A 21,815-nucleotide genomic window follows, 5' to 3' on the forward strand; every position below is an offset into this window, starting at 1 on the left:
GTGGCTCCCGACATCCGTGACAGCGACAGGTTAAAAATAACCCGTAGCTTCCTGGGAGGTTAGGTTCAGCGCCAGGTTGGGTTGCACTAATGCCTGTCGGATAAACACATGCACCCTGTCACGCTGCCTCTGAGTCATTCTATTACTTGACCCCCCTCCCTCCCTCTGTCTTTTCTTTTCAAACTCTCTCTATCTCTCTCTCTCTCTCTCTCTCTCTCTCTCTCTCTCTCTCTCTCTCTCTCTCACTCACTCCCTTGCCCCCCCCCCCCCCCCCCCCCCCCCCCACACACACACACACACACACACACACATACACACACACTGTCCTATCTAGTCTCCATTTTCCTCTTCCTCGGTTATACTGTCAAATCCATCTCCTCTCTGACTCGTTTCTGCTCCCCCTCTCCACTCCTTTCTTTCCTCTATTTCTCTCTCCATACCTGCCTCTCTCCTCACACAAATGTCTTCTCATTGTCTGCTTGATTCAGGCTCATCCTGAAGAGAGGAAAGCAAAGTGGAACCATAAGGTGCCCCCCTCACACGCAAACACACTCAACTTCCATCTGTCAAGCAGTGGAAGTGTAGCACACTGTGCAGAGTGCAGAGAGAGAGAGAGAGAGAGAGAGAGAGAGAGAGAGAGAGAGAGAGAGAGAGAGAGAGAAGCCTTGCGTAGCGATACTAATAATATCACTGCGTGGATGACTAATATCCACAGCGTCGATTTTTAGAGAGAGAGAGAGAGAGAGAGAGAGAGAGAGACACAGAGAGCAGGGTGAGACAGATGACCGACTATCTGGCAGTCGATTTAAGAGAAAGAAACATGATTTTCACATCTAAAGTTTGCTAACTTTGGTCTGGTTCAAGGGCAAGGTGCTGCTTTGTTGCATTTTTCTTTAGTTCACACAGTCCTGTGTTAACCTAGCTTTCTTCAAGGCTCATTGCTCCAGTCTTTGCGGTAAAATCTGACCGGTCTGTTTTAAATGCACTTATATTAACACACACAAAATAAATAAATAAAGTGTGAACATTTGGCCAAAATAGACACACTTTTGACAAAAATAACTGATCCACAAGCTCAGAACCTGCTGTGAACTTGTAAATCAGCAGTTTTTACAGGGACTGTGTGGTTTAAGTTTAAAAAAAGAGAGAGAGAGAAAACAAAACATTGTGCCTGTGTTAATGCTTAGGGCATCAAAACGTTATACTGTATCTGGAGCATTATAACAAAACTACTGATGCTAGTTATTTGTATCTTCTGGCTAAACATAATAGGCCTACTAATAGACTTTCCCATGAATTCCCTATGGCGATCATTGTAATCATGATCATCATGGTAACAAAGGTGTGACAAAAACCATTCAAAATGCTGTGAAAGTGGTCATCAATAATTTAATTGTATATGTTCAAATGCATAGTGTGGAGAAAAATGCATAGTTAAAACAAAATTAAAAACTATATTTATGATTCAGTATTGAGCCGAAGGTTGGGAAGAAGGTTACGCAAATCAACATTTGTAAACAACAGAATGTTTCCCAGAGTGAAATCACTTCACTTTCTCTCACAAAACCACATTGTCATGGTCGACAATGGAGCAGTGTATTGTGATTGTGATAATAGCTTTTATTATGATGATTTAGTGTTCCAACCAAATGTGGAAACAGTGGAAACACATTCTGAGACTGAGCACAACTCTCTAACAGTTTGAAGACCTCTGTATTATTAATATTAATATTATTCATTCAATTGAAGACTGATAAACTTTAGGCTATGTGTGTTGTGGTTGCTGAGGTTTGTTTGTGAGTTATTGCGTTATTGGCTGAATTGGTTCATGACTGCCATGGTGTCATGTAGGCTCGTTTGTTCGTTCGTTCGTTCGTTCGTTCGTTCGTTCGTTCGTTCGTTCGTTCGTTCGTTCGTTCATTCTTTTGTTTTCTTTCTTTCTGTCTTTCTTGAAGTGAATGCAGTAGCTTTTACAGGTTGAGGTTAACACCCTGAGCGGCAAGGACGGAGTTCTCCGTTCAATCAATTAGTAATGCCCAGCGCTCAGGACGGAGATTGATAAAAAGGACGGAGATTATTGATATCAAAACCGATCACATCGCTCCACAGGCTGGGAGCGTCTGTTGCGCAACATTCAATGTTATTTTCTGGTGGGACATCATCGAAAATGTTCCCCCCCATTTTAGCCGACGAGACCGAAAATCTTAAAACGTGAATAACTCTTGATCTAAATCATTCTGTCCAATTCTAAGCAAAGATTCGGTGTTAGACGGCCCATCGCGGTCCCGTCGCTAGTCGCGTTAGAATTAATCATACCTCCCCTTGTTGTCGTTCGCCTCGGGAGTGTTTTGGCTACATCAAGCTACTTCAGCTACATCCGGGATAGCATCCGGTCCGTCGCTAAATGTGCTCCGCTGCTATAAATCTGGGCGCTCTGATTTAATTGATTAAATAACCCCGGGCGTTCGGGGTGTTAACAGGAGTCAGAGGTAAGCCAATGGCTGCTTATAAAACCCATAGTCTGAACAGCATAAAACCCATACTCTGAATGTCGCAACGTGAAGCCGTGCGCTGAGGCAGAGGCTGCGGCACACAACATTATACTGTAGATGTTCATAAACGAGAGCTTGCTGCACCTGGCAGTTATGACTGAGTCATTATTGTTTTCCCTAGTTGCTTCAATTGCTTCACTTCAGTCGCTTGTTTGTGATGCGACCGTAGGAAAAATTACCCTTCAACACGCACCGACTGGCTGTGTGTTTTCATCCAACCCAGCTGTGGCCTATAGGGATGACAGCGCACAGACAGAGGTGTGTGGCCTAGCCGTTTCGGGTGTTATCAGACGATTGAATAGCCGTCATTAGCCCTTATCAAGAACATGCAATGGAGCCCTTTTGCCTATAACTGATTAAATCTACTTCTCTTATGTTGGCTGTAGACTTTCTTTAGAACATAACAGAAATAAGAACAATATCTCAACCAAATCTCCAGCTTTCTCTGTCTCATGCTATTCTCTCCACTAAGCTCAGAATTAACTATCCAATTAACTCAAATTAGATTTAAAGCACTAATCAGAATGCAGAATGTATTGAGAATAAAGATGCTGGCCCATTTGAAATCCCATGTGGATGTTGTTCCAAAACCCTTTGACTTCAGGGGTAAGCCTATGGGACATGTTTTAATCACACGGCTACACAGTATAATTACTGTCTTTGAGGTGATAATTACACTATGGTTTAATCATACTGAGACACTAGTCATTGTGGACGAGGTGTGCATGTAGATGATGGTGAAAATAGTTTCAGTACAGAGTTACTGTACATGTTAGTCCTCACATCACGGGTATAATAAGGCACAATATGTCTATGACAATAACCAACATATTATCACAACGCTTCACTTATGAAAAGTCACACCTGTGTGAAGTGAGGGGCGCTCTTATCATCGTACATCATCATGCCGTAACATGTCTATTTGCTCAGACACTGTCTATGACGTAACATTGTCCCTTCACTGTCAATGGGATAATCTTTGTGTAGGGCAAAAATACAGATTTGCTCAGACACATATGACGTAAATTCTCCATCCATTGTCAATGGGAATTTAATGTTTGTGTAGGACGAAAATATCTGGTTTGCTCAGACACATATTACGTAAATTCTCCTTTCACTGTCAATGGGAATTTAATGTTTGTGTAAGACAAATATCTACACTAATAGCTGAATATAGGAGGGGCTAGCTCCCCTCAAAAAACTATGATTTCTTTTTTGTGTCCACCCCGGCTAAGGCCCCAGTGCGGGGGCTTGGCACAGCCCTGTAATTGCATTTGTGTTGTTATGCACTGTGTGTCACTTCCGCCAACTTTGACCACAGCCAGCGGGCAGTAACCGGGAGCCAATAAGACGAGAGAGACCACCTGTAACTGCACTGTTTAATATTTCATACAGTACTTGGTTGCAATAAATGAGGCCGGTAATGTTGTTTATTAATTATTAATTCTGATCTGTTTGAAGGTTTTTAATATAGGCCTCTCCCTTATGCCTCCTTTCAAGAAAAGTTTAAACAAATAAAAAGCCTGGGTCACTATTAGATGATTTGGTATTATTATTGCTAATGTCTGAGGTAGCAGAGCAAAAATAATTGTACTCGTATGTACCCATACCATAGAGACGTACTGTAACAATAATGAAACATTGAATGTTTAAATGAAGTCTATGGACTACATCCACACTGCACAAATCTCAACTGACAAAAATCTGCATGCACAACAGAGGTCAAACTAAATGATCCGCCCTGAGGCGAATGACTGTCCTGTGACATTAAAGGCCATCTCCTTCTGCCGATGCTAACATGATTGATTCTATTGACACCTTGGTTATAACAGAGGAGCCAATAATCATTGTCGAGTTACCAGCTCAGACACAGGCAGATGATGAGCACCAACCCCTGGCCTTGTTTTCAAGGGCAGGTTCCCTATTACCTGACAGGATGGGCAGCCTTTAAAGAACTATGAGCATGTGAATGCTAAGCATGCAGTGAGTAGGCCTACTGTCTTCCAAGCAATGCCATTGATAACTGGCAATCAGAGTTTGTCAGCAGGGGCGTTGAACTGTGAGGACAATGGTGTTCCTCCACATCTGCTACATCCTCCTGGTGAGACTTCTCAGTGGCATGTGAAAATTGCCGTCATGCGCTTTCAGCACCATTTACTTCCTTGGTCTACTGGCAGTGTGAACAAGCAATCTGGCACTGATCATTCCAGTGGTTTGTGAGATTAGTAGCCGGGCCACAGCGCACTCTGCTCCAATCCATATAAAACGTGGCACAAACACTGTTCAGGGGTCTGCCATGAGAAGTGTCACACCAGGGGCCATGTTGTACAACCCAGCTACTGTAACTGTGCCAGGGGCCACATGGTACAACACAGCTAACTGTGTCAGGGGCCACATGGTACAACCCAGCTAACTGTGTCAGGGGCCACATGGTACAACACAGCTAACTGTGTCAGGGGCCACATGGTACAACCCAGCTAACTGTGTCAGGGGCCACATGGTACAACCCAGCTAACTGTGTCAGGGGCCACATGGTACAACCCAGCTAACTGTGTCAGGGGCCACATGGTACAACCCAGCTAACTGTGTCAGGGGCCACATGGTACAACCCAGCTAACTGTGTCAGGGGCCACATGGTACAACCCAGCTAACTGTGTCAGGGGCCACATGGTACAACCCAGCTAACTGTGTCAGGGGCCACATGGTACAACCCAGCTAACTGTGTCAGGGGCCACATGGTACAACACAGCTAACTGTGTCAGGGGCCACATGGTACAACCCAGCTAACTGTGTCAGGGGCCACATGGTACAACACAGCTTACTGCTGCCAGGGAGCCCTGAAGGCAACACATTGTAACACCCAACGGCCTGGGACCACGTTGTGAAACCCAGCCTTGTGCTGCCAGGCTGTGTTAATGACCGACCTGAGTCTACCGCGCAGATGTTCCAAAGTCTCGGGCACGGCGTCAGGATCGGTGGCAACGACGGCTCGTGAGTACCGGTACCGAGCTCGGTGAATAGAGCCTTGTCGTCTGAGGCATGAACATTAAGCAGGGAGGCCATTCTGAGGCTGATAGTATCCACACTGAGACTGAGAGCTACGAAGAAGTAATACGAGTTATTCATTCTCTTTGACGTGGTGTTGTGCTATGTTTACTGGAAACTAGCACGCTGCCATTTTTTAAACTTGCGTTTAAATACCCCCAGTGATCGGTGAGGTGGAAGTGGTCGGCCTGGTTGGAGGTGGGTGAGTGGTTGGCATGGGTGGCACAGTGTGGAGTTGACAGTGGCAGGTGCTTGTTTGTTTTTTTCTCTGTCAAACCTTCCGAACCTCAGTTGTTCCAACTCCATTTACTGGAAGATTGTGAGTATGCAGAATGTGGCCCTTGTAAGGCTTGTGACGTGTTGTGGGGGATGGGGAATTGGCTGAAAGCCTACTGGCCTGGAGGTGTGGAGCGCCCTCTGAGAGGGCGAGGTTTGGTGGACCGGGTGAATTGGGTTGCCAACCAGCTGTATGTTGTGGGGGCATAGGCGCCGTTCCTGTGAGTGCCTTAATTGCTGGCGCACCCTTGAGAAATCCGTTGCGCTAGCCAGATTTACATTAAAGTAGCCTATAGCTCTGCACCCATTGGCTTTTAACAATCCAGTGTCTCTACACACATGAATAAATACAGGTATGGTCCATAGAAAAAGAATACCAGCACTCACTTTAACGCAGGAGTTCTCAACCTGGGGGTCGCGACCCCTCGGGGGGGTCCCCAAATTATTTTGGGGGGTCCCCAAATTATTAAAAAATAAAAATAAATGTATTTTATAAACTGAATGGCTGGAAAATGGAAATTTAGAGTTTACATAGTAAATGATTAATGATTATAGGCCTACCTGGTTTCAGTATTTATTTATGATGTATTTTCTCTATTATTATTGTAGCGGCTAATTTGTATTGGTGGTGGGGAGGGGGCGGGTGTGTGTGTGTGTGTGTGTGTGTGTGTGTGTGTGTGTGTGTGTGTGTGTGTGTGTGTGTGTGTGTGTGTGTGTGTGTGTGTGTGTGTGTGTGTGTGTGTGTGTGTGTGTGTGTGTGTGTGTTAGGCTGCACAACAGTGACACTTGGTGATGAAAACCAACAATTTTCGTGCTCGGACCCAGGGACACAGCCAGGGACACAGCCAGCCAGAGACACACAAAGCTCTGTGTAGGAGTGGTTCCACCACTCAAAAACAGGTATATTTGCAATGCTCTCTTTCTACTGTTAACTTAGTCCTATTTTAGTCATCTGAAATTGTTTTGTCTTCTAGTCTTAGTCGACAAAAAATCTGATAGTCTTAGTTGTTTGAATAACACAATAACATTTTAGCCCTATTTAGTCAACTTCAATTGTTTAGTCTTACTCTAGTCTTATTAGGAATGGATTACATTCGTATCTTCGATGTATTTACAAACTGAACTCCCTGGGCAACCAGTGACCTCCAGGGAAATCTGGATGGCAAACGAGGAAGGCGGTGACGCTGGAGAGACAGCTGAACGGATTGCAGAAAGCAAACGGTATTGTATCCCTCCACATGCCAGAATTGTACCTCTCAGTCCCGGCATAGTAGTTCCGGAGTGGTTCCAACGGATTGTGTGGCCCTGGTCTTTCCCTAGTGGGTCTGATCGAGGGTAGCTACTGGGACGTCGGGACTTGATCACCCCGGCTGGGTCACCTGAGTGAGGGGTATGATGTTCGCGAGACCCGAAACCCTGATGACCTTGGGATACATCACTGAGGATACGTCCCAGTAGCATCCATGCGATGTATTTTTGTTCTGTATCTATGAAAATGTATGAATTCTTTATTATAAACTTATTTAAGTTTGCCCAAGTATTCTTGTCAGGCCACTCACAACATTTACTATGCATGACTATTGCACAAACTCTGTTATCCGTGGGAAAGGAGGTCAATCAGTAATTCACATTTGCATAAGAAAAGCATGACTGAATGTGCAACTATACTTCCACCACAGTAGACTGCATGCATAGCACTACAGTTGATACAGTGAAATTGTTTCTCTGAGTCCTACTACATCTCCAGAAATGTAAAACATTAAAAGGCGAAGCATCTATACATCTTAATATAGCAAATAGTATCTCCAGGGCCCTGTCCTGAGACGACAGTGGACCCCAAATGCTGACGTGTGAAGGCTGAGCAATTCAAACTCAAAGGGTTTATTTCATGCCCAAGGGAGCAGCTAGGCAACATCAAATTCCACTGACAGGCAAGAGAGACGGAGAAAAAAAGGTCAAACACACTATGGAAGGCAAAACTAAATCTGAGGCAGGACTCGTAATTCCAGGAACAGAACAAGCTAGGAATCCCAGACAGAGAACAGTAACAGACTCTTTTACAAACTCGAAGAGTTACGAATTAGTTGGCATAGATCTAGTTGAGACAGATGTGCAGGTAGCACTGAAGTGGGGCGAATGGCCTGTGGGAGTGTCCAGAGTGGAGACAGATTAATCAAGAATAAAAAAAGAGATAATTCAGGTAATTGCTTCAAATAAAAACGGCTGCAAAATACAACAGAAAACATAATATATATAGCCTAACTCACACACACAGTGTTGCATTCTCCTTCCATGAAATCATCACACCAACAATAACGCACGCACGCACGCACGCACGCACGCACGCACGCACGCACGCACGCACGCACGCACGCACGCACGCACGCACGCACACACACACACACACACACACACACACACACACACACACACACACACACACACACACACACACAAAATACCAGCCCACATCATGAGACAGACGGGGAGAGAGAAGAAGAGACAGGGGGGTAGAAAGCAATATAAAGTGAAAGAGTGATTGTAACAGAGTGGCCCTGCCAGTTCATGAGCCTAATATTTCTGCTGCAGCTCATCCCCTTTGATGAGCGGCAAAGACCTGGCTCCCCACATGGAAGACCTAGGTTTAAGACCTAGCTCAGTATGAGAGTGAGAGAGAGAGTGAGAGAGAGAGAGAGAGAGAGACTGCCACAGAGAAACCTGATTAACCAAGAGCATCTTCTATCCTGCATAATTACCCATCACCCCCTGCTGTAATATAACTTTAATCTTCTGGCGATTTGTCGAGGAGAAGGGAATGGAACACCCAACTCATCACTGCTCTGTCTATTCTCTGTACTCGTTTGTCCGCGTCGGCAGAGTTGAGGACAGCAGAGACATGTAATGCCATGAGTTGAGATGAGATGAGATGACATGAAAAGGGAGATACATGCAGAATTGATGAAAAGTGAAATGGGAAAGATCCGGAGCAGGGAGCACAAAAGAGGAAGACTTAACAACTTTCAACCTGTCCTCCCTATTTGGGGCATGTCATTACAGGCCCAAACATGTCAAACATTTTCTGAAATGTTCATCAACTTCAAACATCCTCTTCAAGCATTTTCAAAAACATTGATGCGACACGCTGTGGGCTTGTAGATCTGCTATTTTGGGCATGCGTTACTATCGTAATTCAAAGCATGAAGTAGGGCTCAAGTGGTTGAGGGGAGGGGGCAACGAGGAGGCAGATATGGACAGGTGAAGTTAAAACAGAGGGAAGGAATAGAAATATGACATTGTGGTTATAAGCCTCTGCCCAACAGTTGCCCTTTACATCTCTGTCTGTCTGGACTCATGTAGGCTAGAGATTCTAGTGAACTACAGTAGAATCTTGCTCACCTGCGGCACGCTCGCGTCTAACACCATGCGGTCCGTGTTGTTGTTGCTTCCCTGTGAATATAGTATGTTACTGACCGTATTGTTTACGTGTTGTTGTTTTTTTCTCCGTGAATAAGAGAGAGAGAGAGAGAGAGAGAGAGAGAGGGAGAGAGAATATGCACTCTTTGACTAGTTGTACAGCTCTCGCCCTGTGATCTACCAGAACACTACAGTGTTGAATTGCTGTCTTCCTCTGCAGCTGTCCCACTTCATTTGTTCCATAATTCATAAGTCGCTCCAGTTCAGTCTCAGTTCATGAACTCTGCACTGCAACGCAGTTCCTTCCTGTTGCATCTTTTGGCTGAGCAAAGAGATTCTATATAAAGAGACGACAGCCCATTATTTGGAATCACCACTAGATGGCCATCACTCCAAGATGGCGGCAACACCTCAAACACGCACGCAAACATGCACGGTCACGCCCACACGTGCATACATGCATGCGCACACATGCACCTGACATTCTGAATGAATATGTTACTAATTTCTGCTTTGATCCATTCATAAATATGATAAATAAATGAGTAAATCAATATATGAGAGTAGAATTGGATAGGATTTACCCCGCCTACCTTCTTAAAGCCATAGCGCCCTATATATATATTTTTTTTTTCCGCCACTAACAGTGGTTCACATACACATTATTGTTTGGTATAAACTCAGTAGTGGAGCTTTTGCTAGGCATCTTCCATATATGGCCTACATCACACTCAAACTACACTTTCCAGAGTGCTGCAGCAAAATGGCCACTGCATCATAGATATTTAAAAAAATAGATACCTCATTGGCCGCTGCAGTTCGTTGGAGGTGTGTGTGTGGAAGGAGGGGCGGAACAATTCTCAATACCGTCACTAGCTGGGATTTCAGTTATGTTATTGTTCTATTTCAAAGTAAACCGTTGGCTGGAATTGCCATTCAATATTGACGTACAGTATTTGCATATTAGACAATACAATATGATGATGATGATGATGATGATGATGATGTGCAGCGTCAGTGCTGTAAGCCAGGGGTTCTCAACGTTTTTGGCTGGGGACCCCCGGAAATGCTTTGGCCATGTCTCACGACCCCCACCCTGCCCCCCTTTCCCAACCCCAATACAAACTGACTGCAAAAATAACTTTAATAATTATGGAAAGTTTATGCATGTACTATGTGTATTATGTAAACTTCCATTTCCCAGCCATTCAGTTGCAAAAATACCCCGGGGGTCGTGACCCGTTGTGACCCATGGGTTGAGAACCCCTGCTGTAAGCTATATGGCCAAGCCAATATGCTGGCACGAAAATGTTACATGTGTACAGACAATGTTAAAATTGTCTGTACACATCAAATAGGTGAGCTGTGTAAACAAATATTGATGTATTGTATACCTATGGTACGTTCGGTCTGTACAGAAGTGGTATGCAATGTGCACGATTGGCAGAGTCAGCCTCAGGCACATCAAGAGCTATAGAGGAGAATTTGCGAAGCTGAATGTTTTTTTCTGTCTGTGTGTGTGTGTGTGTGTGTGTGTGTGTGTGTGTGTGTGTGTGTGTGTGTGTGTGTGTGTGTGTGTGTGTGTGTGTGTGTGTGTGTGTGTGTGTGTGTGTGTGTGTGTGTGTGTGTGTGTGTGTGTGTGTGTTTATTTGTTTTTGTGTCTGAAATAAAGTCTTCAATCAAAATATGTTTCTTTAGCCATGACAAAAAAACTAAATACCATTCTCATTTCTGAAATGGTTGGTCTCTTATGTCTTGGCATCCAATACAAGTCATTCAAATCCATTCTGAATCTATTGTCTTGCTCTTGCATCTTGCATAAACATGTCTTATAGCCTACAGTAAAATCCTCAGTGTTTAACTGTGCATGTTTGTACACTTAAGGGTGCATTGTGTTACAGAGTTAACTTCACGCACACACATGCACGTAGCCGCACGCACGCACGCACGCACGCACGCACGCACGCACACACACACACACACACACACACACAGACACACACACACTGATTGTACTATGTATGTATTGTAACCTTGGCTACATTGAAAATGAAGGCTTGCCCTCAATTGTACTTCCGAGTATAAATAAAGGTGATGATGATGATGATGATGATGATGATGATGATGATGATAATGACACACACACACACACACACACACACACACACACACACACACACACACACACACACACACACACACACACACACACACACACACACACACAGATTCCATGCATTTATGGATGGATAGAACTAACATTATGCACTACAATGTACCATATTGGTGTAAGTAGGTGGTTTCAGATGGTCAAGGCACAGCACACAGACACAGTCTTGTTGAAGGTTTTGTGGAAGGTTTTGTCCACCAATCACCTTCTCCACATGGTCCTCCACATCCAGCTGGCAGCCATCTCTTGTGAATTCATTGATTTTCAATTCTGAACACATTAATCCGACACTAACCCTGATCCCAAATCCACAGTGCACCAAAAAGCCTCTAGGCAGGTTTATAAAGAAGGCCAACGTTCTCAGTCAGTGCTGTGTCATATACAAACTCCATACCCTTTGGAAATAAAAGAGCTCTGTGGTGCAATGCCAATGAGATACTCATGCATGTGCACGTGTCTGCAGTGGGAACATGCCTCTACTCTTGCTTTGCAGATTTGATGGTCTCTCGATTAAAAGGCTTGACAATCAATAACGACTGTACTGCCAAAAGCCTCCACAAAAATATGAGGCATGTTGTTGTGGAAGCAATGTCTCTCTGGCCAGTACACCAAATAGATGAGCTGTGTAAACAAATATTGATGTATTGTATACCTATGGTACGTTCGGTCTGTGCAGAAGCGGTGTGCAATGTGCACGACTGGCAGAAGTCAGCCTCAGGCACATCAAGAGCTATAGAGGAGAATTTGCGAAGCTGAATGTTTTTTTCTGTCTGTGCAAGAACGGAAGCAGTTATGTCAACACAGCCACCAGAACAACAACGTTCTGAAGCCCAGTGTACTACTGTATATGTGTTACATTTTCAGTATACTGTCTCAATTGTAACCTATCCCTTTGAGTAGAATATGAAGGCTTTGTTAATATTGTGGCAATTTGGTGATGTTAGACACAATTTTAAAGCAGACATTTTAACTAAAATCTTTGCTTCTGGGGGTCCCTGGAATTAAATATTTTAAGATGGGCGTCGGCGGCCAAATACATATCATTTTAGGGGTCCTTAACATGAAAGGTTTTGAGCACTACTTATATACAGTAGCAACATACTGTAGGTTTTTCAGAAAATTTAGAAGACATTTGTAGAATTTCATGCCTAGGATCTTAATGGGTTAATATTGTGGGAAAATGCTGATCTTAAACACAATTACTAACTGTCAACTCTCATTCCTTACCCCCATTCCCTCACAACAAGTTTAAACACAAAATGCTGAATAAAGGCTGCATTCCTTCCCATTCACTTTGACAGACGGCAGGCCAGCGTGGCCGGTTAAGACTCACCCATGACTACGACATGCGTGGCCGGTTAAGACATGTGTGGCCAGTTAAGAGGTTAAGGTTAGGGTTTGGGATAGTGTTAGTAATGGTCTGACTAACGGGAGATCGGGTCAGACCAATGACATGTTAACCATACAACATCACAATGTTGCTGTCTGAGAAGTCTTGAATCTTGTCCTCCCCCACCGTGGGTGAATGATTCTGGGACCTAATGTAATTTACAAGACTGTCGGATTGCAAACAGCGAGGATCTGTCATGAATCAAGTGTCACAGACAATGTTTTGTGCGCGCGTGCATGGCAGTGCGTGCGTGCGTGCGTGCGTGCGTGCGTGCGTGCGTGCGTGTATCTCATTGCAGTGGAGATCTTTGTAGGGGCATGCCTAGATAATCCCTCAGCAGCTTTTAAACTGTACGTGTCGTGTATGCATGACCAGTGACATTATTGTTCAAATTACTTTGCCATCTTTAATTGATTACTTCAAGTTCAAAAGTTCAAATACTGTATTGTGACATAGTTGCATAGTCGTCACAGCTGTCTGGAGAAGTTGGCGACTTGGTACAGTGCAATATGAGCAAACTTTCTGCCCTTTGTTCTGCATTCTCATTTGCCTTCCCATCCACTCTGCCTAGATGAAGAATCGAGTCAGCTATCGTGCTTGTCTGTGTATTGGTCATATTTTTACTTTGTGCTTACACAGTTCTAAATCAAAATGTTTTATTAGGGTGCACTGCAGTGTGAATATCAACTCAAGCGTGAGATCCACAGTCTGCATGACATCTTGGTAAGGACATAGTAGACACCAATGTCGAGAAATGATCAGTGGCAGTTAGTCTGGAAAGAAAGAAAGAAAGTGAGAGAGAGAAAGAAAGAAAGAAAGAAAGAAAGTGAGAGAGAGAAAGAAAGAAAGAAAGAAAGAAAGAAAGAAAGAAAAAGATACTTCTGCTGCTGTGGACCTCACAAAGATTGTCATACTGTTCTGGCCTCTCACATTTTGATGACCTTTTCAAAAACTGTTGGAAAGCATATTTCTGATTTAAATCTGTCACAGAGATAATACTATAATTAATTTATCATTTTTTTGGGGGGGGGGGGGGGGGGGGGGGGGGGGGGGGTCACCTCCCAGATAGCAAAGCCCAAGCAAACTCGCTTCACTTCGAAAGACACCTGACAGAAAGTGTGAAATGAAAAGATCTTTCACAGAATCCATGCAGAGCACCGTGCCCAATCCCATGCTGCAGAACTTTGTAACCATAACCAAACAGAGGCAGAAAATAAAAGTGGACACTACCACACCCATGGTGCATGTATAATTAAGAATTCCTCTCCCGTAGGCACAGGAGAGGATTCGGGCCTATTGTATCATACTAATAAAGAAACAGGCCCAAGATGCCCAGCATCATGGGTATGGGACTGGGAGTATGACCAGTGAAATGTGGAAGCTAAGGCCTCAAGCCACATGGTCCGCTGGGGTACTGTGGGTCTCTAAGAAGCATGCTGCTTATACCTGTCAATTCTACAAACCTGTGGATGTGCACACACTGGGACTGCAGGAACTACCTGCACTACTATCATCATACACCTCCAGAGCAGGAACTACAGGGAACTCCCGGGGGTTTGATGCTGATGTCCGGTAAATGTTTTTCAACTGCTACATGTATAATCCAACAGACCATGAGGTGGATATGGCAGACATGCTGGAGGATGTTATTGAGATGCGTTTCGCCAAGATGTCCGGTGAGGGATCATGCTGGTAGTTCCTGCTCCACATCCACCCCTGCATCGATCTGTCCCTGTCAAACCCCATCTGCCTTTGGGCTGTGTCACCCCTGCTGCCTCCTCCAACAGCACCAGCGACTCATCCTATGAGTCAATAGTATCTTCCACATACAGTATGACTGTGAGGTGGAGAGGGCCCAGTGACTGGCATAATTCCAGGAGCATACATGCGCAGCTGGTCCCTGCAGCCGCAAGCCAGCAAACCATAGAGGGAAGAGGAGAAAAAAGGCAAACATAAGAAGAAAGGAGATAATTTCATGGGAAATCTCTTCCTTTCTTTATACAGGAGTATCACAGCTCATGCTGTATAGCCTTTTGGAAATATGTTTTCCTTTTACTGATGCATTTTTTGGTAAAGAGCAAGAAAAGATAGTTTAGCATTAGCCTACAGTTACACGTTATTAGGGCAGACGACTCCTGGTAAACATCTTTTCCCACCGGGCATGATGGAAAAAGCATGTTAAAATGCTCACCGAATATTTCACATCAAACTAATCATATAGTTGATGCCTCATTCGTACAGGTTGATGCTTTTATTTACGGTGAAAAATCAAACAAATTCAGAAGAATGATGTCGCTTTATCTGCCCCTGTAACTGACGCCAGGTAGAAATGTGGCGTGTGAGATGAATTGTGAGAATTAACAAATGTATATTGCTGCTAGTCACTCCTTGGCCAGGGGAGAAACAATGCCTATGAGCTTTAGTCAGAACTACTTTCCAACCAAGGTGTTGCAAGGTGTTGCAAGGTGTGGTACCCCAAGTATGGGGACCACCTCCAACCACTGCAGATGTGCTTGTTGTGACTGTAGGTCGCATTTACTATGAAAACCTGCATCACGCCTCCATTATATGGTCACGCCTCATGATACCACGCCTCTATATATGGTCACGTTTCGTGACATCATGCCTCATGACACCTATAGCCATCTCCATATATGAAGATCACGACACTGACCTAATCTAACCCTGGATAACCATACATGGAGAAGACTGAAGATCATCACCTAGATCTGCATATATGGAGCCGGCAAACAACTCTACATCTGACCTCAAACCTTAAACCCTTAGATCTCCATATATGGAGCTGACCTGTTCTGACATTCCGTATGTTGATCCCACCCCACCCGTCCTTCCTGTTCTGACATTCCATATGTTGATCTGACCTCATCAAACCCTGTACACTCAAGACACGCTCCATATGGCCATTACAGAAATCATGTTGATCTGCCCAATATGGGCCCATATGGGCATATCAGTTGGATTGCTGGTTCTGGACAGCCGCGTTTCCGACTCACTCGACACCGGGCACTACACCCCCTCTGCTCCACAGTGACGCACGCGTCAAGTTTGAAGTCGGTCTATCGTACGTACATAAACATACAACACACACACATTTGAAATGTTTATTTATGTCCACATAAACATTTCAAATGTGTGTGTGTTGTATGTATGACTGTATGTATGTATGTAAACACACACACATACCGTACATACATACATACATACATACATACATACATACATACATACATACATACATAGTATGTATGTATGTATGTATGTATGTATGTATGTATGTATGTATTACATACATACATACATAAATACATACATACATACATACATACATACATACATACTTAGGTATGCGGTCTAGTCTAACTTGGACTCAGGGGGGTGGACGCCTCTGCCTTGCATAGTCCCCAGTGAATAGGCAGGTTGCCCTTCACTGGTAACCTTACTTTGGATTTTAAATATATTAAGGTATTGTAGGCTGGGATTTTACAAAAAAGCCCCCCTTTTAAATACATACAGACATACAGACAGACATACATACATACTTATAAGGTATGCCATCTGGTGGCTAATGAACCAAACACACATTCTCAGAAGTTGAAGCAGTTTTAGAGGACCCACTTTTAGGCCAGTGCAACAGAGCATGCTTTTGCCTTTTTTAAAACCTTACCCATTTTAACCAAATACATACATACATACATACATACATACATACATACATACATACATACATACATACATACATACATACATACATACATACATACGCTTGGATTTTACAAGGTATGCCATCTGGTGGCCAATAAACCAAATACAAAATGTTTAAGCAGTTTTTAAGGACCCACTTTTAGGCCAGTGCTATAGAGCGTTGCAGTCCCGCCTCCTACCCTGGACCAGGAAATTAAACCCAATGCATTTTCCTCATAGACATTTCTTAAAGTATTTATTTAAAGACGGTTACGCCGCGGACAAAGCCAACTGGAGTCGTGACAACTCATGACAACACAAACAATATTTTGGACCAAACAAATAATTAGAAAGAAGAAAAAAACGGCAGGTTACAACACTTTTTTTGTTGTTTTTCTTCTTTGTAATTATTTGTTTGGTCCAAAATATTGTTTGTGTTGTCATGAGTTGTCACGACTCGAGTTGGCTTTGTCCGCGGCGTAACCGTCTTTAAATAAATACTTTAAGAAATGTCTATGGGAAAAATGCATTGGGTTTCATTTCCTGGTCCAGGGTAGGAGGCGGGACTGTGACGCTCTATAGAGCATGCTTTTGCCTTTTTTAAACCTTACCCATTTTAATCCAATACATACATACACATACATACATACATACATACATACAGTGCATACATAATAAGTCAATCACCACACGTACCTTACGTTACGTCATCAAGAATAGTGGTCCCATATTGGCCGGTGGACAACATCGACATTCGGTTGACAACACCGACATACCCAGCCGATCGCAGTACTAGCAACTAGCAAGTATGTGTGGTAGTGTGACAGCACCCCTTTTGTATCTCAGGATGGGGATTGGAATGGATACCACCCTGGGGCCTTATCTAGGCCATTTGACAGATGAGATTAATGATGGTGAGCTGTGCAGGGGTGATGATGAAGATTGCATAACAGTATGCTGCTTTTGGTCCAAAGTCATATGCATAGCACACACGCACGCACACACACACACACACACACACACACACACACACACACACACACACACACACACACACACACACACACACACACACACACACACACACACACACACACACACACACACTGTGCTGGGGCAGTATTTTAAATACAAGGGAAATGTGTGAGACATGAAAGGATAAAAAGTGCACAAGAAATATAATAACTGACAATAACACGATGAGAAAACCAAAACACTCTGTAATTAGGTAATAAAAGCAAGACTGTACTGTGATTTAAAAGAGAACACTGCATTTGGTCAATTAAACCGCCTTTAGAGAAGTTGACAGTTTCGATCCTGCATCGCTATATAGTAAATTACTGTAGTGGTCTCGGGTCTGTCTAACTGTCTATAGACATATTTTGTCAAATGTTGTTATTGAAAACGCATCTAAAACAATACATGAAAAATGAATTCACATTGTATATTGGTAACCTCTGTATTAATTATTATATAATTACTATTGAAACCCACAGATATAAACTCTGTACAGTGCTATCTGGATCTCTTTGTAACAACTCTTTACTCACCATAAAAAAAATAAAGGAAATACTATCAATGGTGTGCACTAGCAACTCCTACAGGTTGGTTGTGACACCTGGTCAGCAGTGAGCACATCTGGGAGGGATTCCATCAGTTGAAAAGAAGTGTCTGGTGTCTCATGTGTGTTGAAGGAGAGATATACAGTAGTTGTCTACACCAGTGGTTCTCAAACGTCCAAGTCAAGGAACAAGGAATGTATTTAGCAGTGCGCATCTGTATCTATTTTGTGCCAGCTACTCCCATACAAGATAAAGTAAGTAAACCTTGCCGAACCATGAGGCCCATAGGGCAGGATCGAGTCTAACTCCTGTTTCTGTAGCGTGAGCTTGTTGCACAAGTACACGTACACCCCCTGGACATGACGCTAGTATGTCCCATGGACTTACCCCGGATCCAACCCTTGCCTTGATGCAGAGTGCCAAGCAGGGAGGCATTGGGTCCCATTGTTTGAGTCTATGGTATGACCCGGCCAGGTATCGAACCCCAACCTCCCAGTCTCCGGGTGGCCACTGAGCTGGTCCCATAGATGTGTGATGTTAAAATGGTCAACAAATACTAAAACGTTTCTTTTTTAAATGTTCATGCTTTATTGTTTTAATTGCAGATCTACAACTTGTCGCATTATTGTGGTATGTTGTGTGTACAGTATATAAGGTTAATATTTTGATGCTGTGTCAACACATTTCACCAGGGACCATCTGGAACCCCCTCAAGGACCCCTATGGGTCCACATGTGCACACCCTCCTCAAGACCAAGTTTTGACAGCGACGGGGGGATTGGGAATAGCTATTTAGAAGATTAGAGAGAGAAACTTGTAAAACACTGCTATATGTTCAACAATATGTGAGGTCCAGTTTACCTTGCAAATGTATATCAGGGTCGACGTACTAACAGTCCTACAGTCATGAGTCCGACACCCTATACCCAAAACCCAACCCTAAACCTATCCTCACAGGAAGCCACGTGTTAACCTGCCACAGCTTAGTTGTAATCTGCCACGCATGTCGGGAGCCACAGGTGAGTTTTAACCTGCAGCACGGGTTAGTTGTAACCGGCAGCGCATGCAGGAACGATGGTGTTGTCGAACTAATGCCTGTCGGACTGTTATAGGCCTATGTCTATAACAGAACTAATGCCTGTCGGACTGTTATAGGCCTATGTCTATAACAGAACTAATGCCTGTCGGACTGTTATAGGCCTATGTCTATAACAAACTGTTATAGGCCTATGTCTATAACAAACTGTTATAGGCCTATGTCTATAACAAACTGTTATAGGCCTATGTCTATAACAATGCCTGTCGGCCTGTTATAGGCCTATGTCTATAACACACCAAACAACGGATGCACCCCGCTATAAAGTGCCCAGTAACAGCTCCATCAAGATGTACGGGTAGTTCTTGATTAAATTAAATGTGCTTTTAATGGCACCTTAGAGAGCAACCATTTTCCTTTTTAAAGAATTCTTGGTACGCTTATCTCAAGACTATAGCACAGTCAGGTTAATGCCATTTCAATGCTGGTAAATGTAGATTCGGAGGGAATCTGCTGATCTGCAGCTAAGAGATGCTATTTCTCAAACAGATGGTGATGAAATTGGAGTTAGTTTATCAATACCAGGCTAAATTGGAATGTTGTTCTATAATGGTGAACATTTCATTAGGTATGCTACATCTAGCCAGACAATAAATTGCTGGAAGTTGGTGTGTTTGATACATGGAGGGGAAAATAATTGCATTACACTGATTACAGCACATCAATTACATCCCCAAACAAGAGTGTGTTTGGTTTCTCTGACAAACCTACGCACGCACGCACGCACGCACGCACGCACGCACGCACGCACGCACGCACGCACGCACACACACACACACACACACACACAGAGTGCATTCTATTACCGTGACACCCTGAAGGAGAACAATGGAAGACAGATATGGGTTTAAGATCCACAGAAAGCAACAACACAACTTTGTGACACAAGAAACAGGGTGTTTGCATATATGACTCAATCTCCGTCCATGTGTGCGTGTGTGTGCCATGTATACTGTACTTGCATGCTTGTGTGAAATATTGATGAACACATAGCAATGATAAGATGCTTCCTACATAATTTCAGTATGACAAAGCATGGGTTGTGCCGTGGCGCCACAAAAAGATGGAGAACCACTGTGTTATACATCTATCAGTAGGATTGATCCTACAATCTACCTATTAGATTATAAAATATCTTATGAGCAACTGTGAGATTTTGGTGTGCGGCTAGAGGAAAAGGCTCATGGAAATCAGTCGGATTCCCCTGTGAAGCATGACAGCAATAGTTTTAGCCAGCTGCAACCTGCAATAGTGAGCTTGCTGCACCTGTCAGTTATGATGTGAGTCATTCTTGTTTATACCATGTTTGGGACCTAGTGGAGTGACTCTCCAGTCGCTCTATGTTGACCATCAGCTGGCTGATCTCTGCCTCCAGCTTCTTCCTATATACAGCTTTTGTCACCACACGTCTCAATATTTGCCATTGACAATGAAAGGAGAAATTAGGTCAAATGTCCGCCAAATATGACGTAAATTTATGGCAACAAATGCCATTGACAATTGATCTACGATGACAAGAGCGCCCTCACTTCACACAGGTGTAATTTCTTTTGTATAAAGTGTATATTGCAATAATGTGTTGTTGTCACAAAAGTCCCATTATGTTACCTACATATATACAGTCATCTTTTTTAGAACAACTGGTGTTGTTGTCTATAGATATGGAAGAATGCACTCAAGTTGTCCCTTATCTATTGCCATAAAAAATAAATCACCTTGCACCTCAACATTTCTAATTAGACCTAGAGATATTTCACCACTTTAGACACATTACTTTTCTTCGATACAAATCTGGTTCTATCAGTCTCACCTCATTGGGAGGGATCTAATATTTGCCATCTTTCAACTCCATTCACTCTTTCGATTACTAATGATCCCTGTATAGGCCCCGGTGGCGGTAACAAAAATATTGACAGAACTGCCAATGAGGAACTGCCCTGGTGAAGAGATTGGTGGTCCACAGAGATATCCCAGCCCAGTTGACTGAACACGAACAGAACAGAACACGAGCACTGTCGCGTCCCATGCATGACTGGACTCCTCCCTCAGACATTGTTTTGAATAATTGATTTAAACTATAGGACTGAATTAGTAATTCACAAAATGTTTGTTGTGTAGTATTGTTGATTTTTGCAGCTGGGAAATCTCTGACTTTCCCAGGAAATGCAGCACTGGGTGGTTTTTGTTATTGCTCTAATCTACAAAGCTTTTAGTGTGTCACTCTGAGCCAGTGGTGTAAAGTAACTAAGTGCATTTAGTACTGTAAACTTCAGTAAAATCTTGAGGTATTTGCACTTTACTTTCAATTTCCAATACTTTCACGTCTCAGAGGCAAATATTGTACTTTTACTCCACATGTATTTGAAAACTTGATATAGTTACCTTGTAGATTCTGATTAATATTACAAAACATACATTAACCACTTCAGCCATAAACATTTCAGCTATTTGAAAATAGCAGATCTACAAGCTTCGAGCTTCCAGAGGAGACACTGGAGTTTCTCTGGGTGCAAACTGCAAAGGGACCGAAAGAGAGTGGAAAAAGAGTGGAGAACAGCGACGAATATTTTCAACTAACTCCTTCCCCACACAGTCAGGGAATCCCACT

This window comes from Electrona antarctica, assembly GCF_951216825.1.
Source record: "Electrona antarctica genome assembly, chromosome: 11".
Lineage (NCBI taxonomy): Eukaryota > Metazoa > Chordata > Actinopteri > Myctophiformes > Myctophidae > Electrona > Electrona antarctica.